The sequence below is a fragment of the Pinus tabuliformis genome, chromosome 8, assembly GCF_031772625.1.
Source record: "Pinus tabuliformis cultivar Carrire ecotype Pingquan chromosome 8, CPIR1, whole genome shotgun sequence".
Lineage (NCBI taxonomy): Eukaryota > Viridiplantae > Streptophyta > Pinopsida > Pinales > Pinaceae > Pinus > Pinus tabuliformis.
Genome location: NC_142294.1, coordinates 426,077,906 through 426,084,745, shown reverse-complemented (window position 1 = coordinate 426,084,745; position 6,840 = coordinate 426,077,906). Strand labels below are relative to the sequence as shown.

The 6,840-nt window shown below is 34.6% G+C and overlaps 1 pseudogene; it reads right to left on the bottom strand.

The window, feature by feature from the left end:
- Positions 1-3,539: 3,539 nt before the first annotated feature.
- LOC149235871 (scarecrow-like protein 1 pseudogene) lies at positions 3,540-4,124 on the bottom strand (annotated as a pseudogene).
- Positions 4,125-6,840: the final 2,716 nt, after the last annotated feature.

Below are 6,840 nucleotides of genomic sequence, written 5' to 3'. Positions count from 1 at the left end.
AGGTTAGTTTTGCCCCAAAAAGAAAGTCCCTCCTTCGAGACCTTGCCACAACTTCCATAGTTGTAAAATTTTATAGTAATAGAACCTCTAGAGTAGAGGTTTACCATATACTTAGAACTTAGGTTGGAATTGATTTGATTCTTGAACTCTTTAGATGATGACTAGAGATCATTAAATACATAGTTTGAAGTGTTTGCTTGTAGTTATTAATGAAGTTGTTAACCATCCATAAATGAATACTTCCCTTGCACATGTACTTGATTTTGTCAATAATGAAAGAATCCTACTATGTTTTTGGTATATTCGACAAGACTACATCTTTAAGATAAAGAAGATTCAATTCTTAATGCTTTGCAATCCTGTAAGAGGGAGGGACATTCGAAGTCGCAGAAGAGGAGGTATTCCCTTTGTTTAGCGAAACTCCATAGAGATAAAGCAGTAAATGCAAGATTAACCCCTTGTTTATGTGATAATTAGGGAATATATATCTATTCTCTTAAAGATTAGTCTTATATATTCAAAAAGAATTTCTCATTTATTCTAAATAACCCTTAACACTGTTTATAGAATAATTTCTCACCATCACAATCACAATAGTCATTTTTTAAGGCAAAAACGACATCAAAACTTTTTGAATATGCAAGTAGATAATCTCCACAAATGAAGATGAAAACATATTTTGAGCATGTTTAAAGTGGATTAAAATATAATAATAAAAGACACAACAAAAATCTTGATACAATAATAGCTCAAATAATTATCTTTAACAAAAATCTATTAAAAATTACTATAAAATTATAAAATAAAATGAAATTAACATTAATAAATAATCAATTAATTTATATAAAATCCCAATTTAATAATGAATAATTACTTAATTGATTTATGTAGAATCTTAATTTATATCAATTTTGTGGCTCAAAAAATTGAGATAAACCATTATTATCCCACACACTTAGGTTTAGGCTCATTCCTTTGTCTTCTTAAATTCTATCCATCTACAAAGCCTAGGACTCTCATAATACTTCAAAGAAAGTACTGACACATCAGCTAGAGAAAAGTGCATTATTGTTTTGTTCTATGTCCGGATGTGGCATCATTATTTTATTTGATGTGCCCAATTATTTTTCCAAGTAAAAAAATTATTCAACTTAAATAATAAAATATATAATATTTCAAATTCTTTAAGTTCTACTTCAAAGAAAGCACTGACACATCAGCTAGAGAAGGGTGCATTATTGTTTCAGAGTTCTATGTCCGTCGCATCAATATTTTATTTGATGTGCCCAATTATTTTTCCAAGTAAAACTATGATTCAGCTTAAATAATAAAATGTATAATATTTCAAATTCTTTGAAAATCCGTTTTACTGAAACACAAATATATGGCCGTCGATGACATGATCGGACGGTACATATTCTATCCCACCTTTAAATTCAAATCCTCTTGGTAGTTTGGTGCCATTGCGCATATCCCTCTCAACGAGCTTGGTAACTCACATTTGAACAATCATGGTTTGCAATCGCATAAACATTGCCCCAGAATCGATCCACGAGCCACCAGATCTCTCTCTGCACGATTTCCAACAGTTCATCTGCGTTTCTTCGTGGTCAAAACGAGTTCAGAAAAGGTATTTTTCTGCAAGAGAGTGCTAAAATTGCAAAGCGCCATTATTTTCTTATCGTCGTCATGAATCCTCTACGCTTTGTCCTAACGAAATTATTTAGAGTTCTTGATTGGAAAAATTTGCCATATTTCGACTTTCTGGAAATATTTCATTAAATAAGCTACCGTATTATCCAAACTAAATCTGACGAAAGAGGCCGTGCTCAAAACAATGTTTTAAGCAGCAAATTTCACAAGGGTTCTTTCTGGTTCAGTTATTCTGAGCTTTCAATGGAAAATTTTGACTCTGTTTTGGCTTACAGGCAAGATTTCATAACTAACGCTCTCTATAAATGGACTAGACAAGGTTGTGCTCAAAATTTTGTTTAAAAAACGGCAGAGTTTGGGAAGAAGTTCTTTGAGTTAATGGATCAACATTCAGATGCATTTCGAGTGGTTTGATTGAATGATTTCTGTCTCAGTTCCACACATTTCAAAGTTTTTGGAGAATGGGAATTGATAATTCTGGTATTTGATGGTGTTCTATTCAAATTACACAAAAGAAGATAGAAAGCTAGGGCTTTTAGAGGCTAAGCGTACACAATGCCACAATCTTTACAGGTTTTCATGAGATTTTTAAGACTGGCAAATAGGATAGAACATTAGGGAATTCACTAAGCCAAGAAAGCTAATGCTACATTCTTTACAAATTTACTTCAGAGTTTTGAGACTAAACATTTTTTATGTTCAAGTGGTTCGTAGATATCTTCATGCGGTTTCTATTTGCATGGAACCAAGAATTTGATACCTCAACATGAAATACTATGCTCCGAAGGGTTTTCCCTTCCAGCTCATCTTTGTGCAATGGAATAGAATCGTTAATGCTCTTTAGTGTCTGGAGAAGTCAAAACTAATGGATCAGGAAGCAGGGGCTATTGGAACGGTTAGTAATTGCAGGAAACACTATCTTTCACAATATAACAACGTAGAGGAAAACTCATGGTACATTTTTGTAGTTTTGGTTAGATTGGGCCATCCAAGCACGCCGTTAGAGATTTCAGAGAGAAGCTCTTTGTTTTCTTTAGCACCGGCTGAAGGGGATAACTTTTGCCACATTCCGGGGTCATCTCTGTTCATTATAGAAGGAGGTCTTGTAACCTACTCCAAACTGCCAGTTTCTCTCTTTGAAAGTTTGTATTGAAAACCAGTGCCAGGTCGAAGGTTTACTCATATGAAGGATGTAGAATATGAGAGTCCTTTAGTGAGTCCATGAAAAAGGCTTGGCAAAGATTTGGTGCAAAATGATACCTGCAACATAGCCAACCAAGTTCTAAAATTAGAGCCAACCTCACCAATTAAAATCTACAAACAACCTGGAATCCTATATTTAGGACGAGATTGTTTGAAGCACCCCGAAAACTCAAGTATGTTATTACTATGCTACCTTTCTATAGACTGGAATTATTTCTTTTATTGTTGTAATATCCGTGATATAGTCCTGGTTCAAGCATTTGAAAGATAGACTTGATTTTTCATCTAGTTGATTATGAGACTCTGTACTCAAGGTCATAAGAAAAATAAATTCCAAAACTTTTTAGCTAGTGAAGCATAAGTTCTTGAAAGTTAAATAGTAACTATCTCTATCCAATTACCCGTAGGCATATCACTGATTTTAGCAAGCCTTAGCATTTTCTTGTCTACCTGGATAAGGAAGCAAAATACAAACGAATAACTATCACTATTATCCCTGGTTGAACAGAGGTAAAAACAATTGTTTCCCTAAATTAGTTTCATCTTTTACCCCTATAATAAGTTATTGTGTCAGGTTTCTGAACTCTTCCCTGACACACATGAAAGTCACATGCAGTTTCAACAATGGTATTGATAAATTGTAAGAAATTCTTGTACAAGAACATTCTTATAGTCCTTGCCTCTCAATGCCAAGCAGATGTTGCAATGAGAATTTGTCCAACCATCCAAAATAGTAAATACATAGCTCCTCCTTCTTCCTTAGTCTTATAGCTATTGCAATATGATTAACAGAGCAAAGATTTAACTGTGTCCTTAACATTAGCACTGAGATGATATACACTAAATCCTGCCATAGTCACTCTAGCTCTCCATTTTCCTGTAACTTCATACCTCTCAATCCTTTCTTCTCCCTCACAAGCAATTATGTTCACTGTGTCTTAGGCAAGGCATTGTTTTGCAACATTCATACAATTTCTGCTATCCCTTTTAAGTGTAGCATCTAGCGACTCAAACACTGATGAGTAATAGTTTAATGCTTCCATGGACAGGGGGATGAAAGGTGTATTATTAGTGTTAACCTCTTGTTTTACTAGTGTGACTACTTTAGGGTGGAGAGACTTCACCATCCTCAGAAGCCGGTCACATGGGTTCTTTGTGGACACACTTTGATTGAGCATGTGATGCAGTTGGAATGCAAAGTTTACTACTAAAACCTCATATGGATTTATCTTAAGTATCCATGGTTGGACATCTGATTCCACATCCATATAGTGGCTTATCCTTATGTTGGGATCTAATTCCACATTAAGACTCCCCTCCTAATTATGTGTGTATGGACGAAGTGGTTTATAAGGCATTACATGTGCCCAAAGTTTTGCCAATCTGGAGGTTCTCGGTATGATGCGATAGCATCCTCCTGCACTCTGTTATTAACATCATCAATGGTTTTAGTGTTATGCCTTGTAAGCCCTCTTTGGTTTGTGTTTGTTAAATATGGTGTCCATGATAATTACAGTTCTTAGGTCTTAGTCTTAGTCACTGTCTTAGGCTGATTTTATTTATTAATTTTTTCCGATCTGGAAGTTCTCGGTATGATGTGATGGCATCCTCACGCACTATGTTATTAACATCATCAATGGTTTTAGTGCTATGCCTTGTACGCTCTCTTTGGTTTGTGCATGTTATTTATGGTGTCCATGATAATTATAGTTCTTAGGTCTTACTCTTAGTCTGTCTTGGGCTGATTTTATTTATTAAGTTTGAAAGTCGATGAATATAAAGACGATCAATTGATAGTTTAAGTTTGTGAATATGAAAGAGTAATAGATATGTGTGTACCTGCAAGGCTGCATTAGTTTACATGCCATGTTTCACTGTATTTTTCTTGGAATGTTGTTGAATGTGAACATGCCTTAAATGGATAAATGAATGTGTGTGTCCTGGGTGGATAAAGAAATGTTTGCCAAAATGTTGCATTTGTGGAAATAGCTCCCAGCGCTTGATAACAACTCTTAAAATTGGGGGGTTGTTACTGTTAAGAACAAGATGAATATAATGGTTTCTAAAGGAGTTATGAGGTGATGAATTCTATGGAAAAGTTGATAATCATTCAACCAACGATAGTTGAATAAATATTAATATAAATAACAGTAGAGAGGCGTGTTAATTTCCTTGACATTGTCTTGTCCTGAAAAAGAATTGTTGATAGAAGGTTTGAAATAATGACCAGAAGTGGATTTAATCACAGATAATCCAGAAGAACTTGATACCAAAACCTATGGTGCCGCAATGAACTACTATTGCAGCTGTGACTTACAACACTGGAAGTTATGAAAGCATGTGAATTTGTTACATAACCTATGACCATTGATATTTACAAGGGTCAATGAGAGAAGTGATGGAACCAAATCTCATCCAAAATATTGAAATAGCCTCCTCAAAAGTGCACCAGAGAGAGCAAAACCCAATTACAATTGTGCTGAAAAGTTAAAACATAGATGCAAGAGTGTGGGAAAATTCCAACCACAAGATGAGATGAGACAAATGAGAGCTCGAGTTGAACTCGAATGAGGCATCCTCTCAAAAGGGGTTATTGGCTCACATAACAAGGGCACACACAGCAAGAGGGTTATGAGCCTACACAATGAAGGCATACAACACAAGAAGGTTATTGAACCTACATATCAAGTTTTCCTAGGTTGGAATTAACCACAAACCTAGTTTCAAATAAATCAAATTAAATATGGCCTTACCCATAATTACAGGTATGATACCTAAAAATGATTTGGGGCCAGACGTACAGATACACCAATAAATTTCAACCAAAGACCTGTAAATTTCATTTTCCTTCACACCATGCATCTAATTTGTATTCTGTATGAGAATTAACAAAGGAATGATACACTTTTTCCTCTTTTCCGCTTTCCACAATATTTGTTGTTTTTTTTGGTGAGTTTTCCATGTTCTAGATCCCAGTTTGTTCCCACGCACTCAAATTTTAGTTGCCTTGCTCTGCCACAATAATGCTTCAAATTCTTAGTTCCGGATTTGCTTATTCTTATTTCTAGATTCGCTTTAAACTGAATCTTTACATGTAAACTGAGATGTAAACTTAGAGTTGTGTTTATAGATTCAGAAATAAGGTTGAGTTTTTCAAAGTTCTCAAATGAGAGGCAAACGTTTTAGGCTAAGCACAACCATACCCTTTATTTTCCTCCCTTCCTATGGATTATAATTGATAATCTAATATTTTTTAACTTCAGTTGATTCTCTGAAATTGATTCCCTTCCTCCATTTTCATTAAAATCATCATGTTATAAGGCAAAAGGGCATACCTTTATATGAAATTTTGCCAGCAAAGGGTCCAAAAATAAATTTTGGACAATTAAATTTTCATGCAACTAAGCAACATTGCATTTTAACAATACTCTTGGTTCAACATTTTTTGACAATGGTCTTGGTTCAGTACTTTCTTACGAGCAGAGCCCTCTCCATTCCTTCAAGCAAGAGTGGTCTTCTTGGAAAAACAATAAATCTGACCATTTTAATTTTTTCATAATGTAATACCTGGTACCAGATATCTTTGGTTTATGCCTTCTAAAAGCTTGGATACCTCATCAATTTTTCCCTTAGAGAAACACTGTTTTACAGAGTCAAAAAGTCAGTTTCACAACCTCTTCTAATTATTTTGTCTTCTAATTGTAATGATTTTTCCACTTCACTAGCCTGAAATAGAGTAGACATTACTTCTGTGTATACTTTAACATGTACAGATAATTTAAAATCTATCACTTCCTCAGGAACTTTTTATGCCTCATTTTTTTTTCCTACCTTCCCAAGATGATGCATGCCATAGATAAAACTTGCATAACTCGGAACAATACGTTCCCTAAGCATTTGGTTCAGTATCTGGGCAGTGGCTTGAAATTTATTTGATTTGCAGCAAGCTTTGATGAGTGAAGAGTACAGAGCATATGTGGGTGA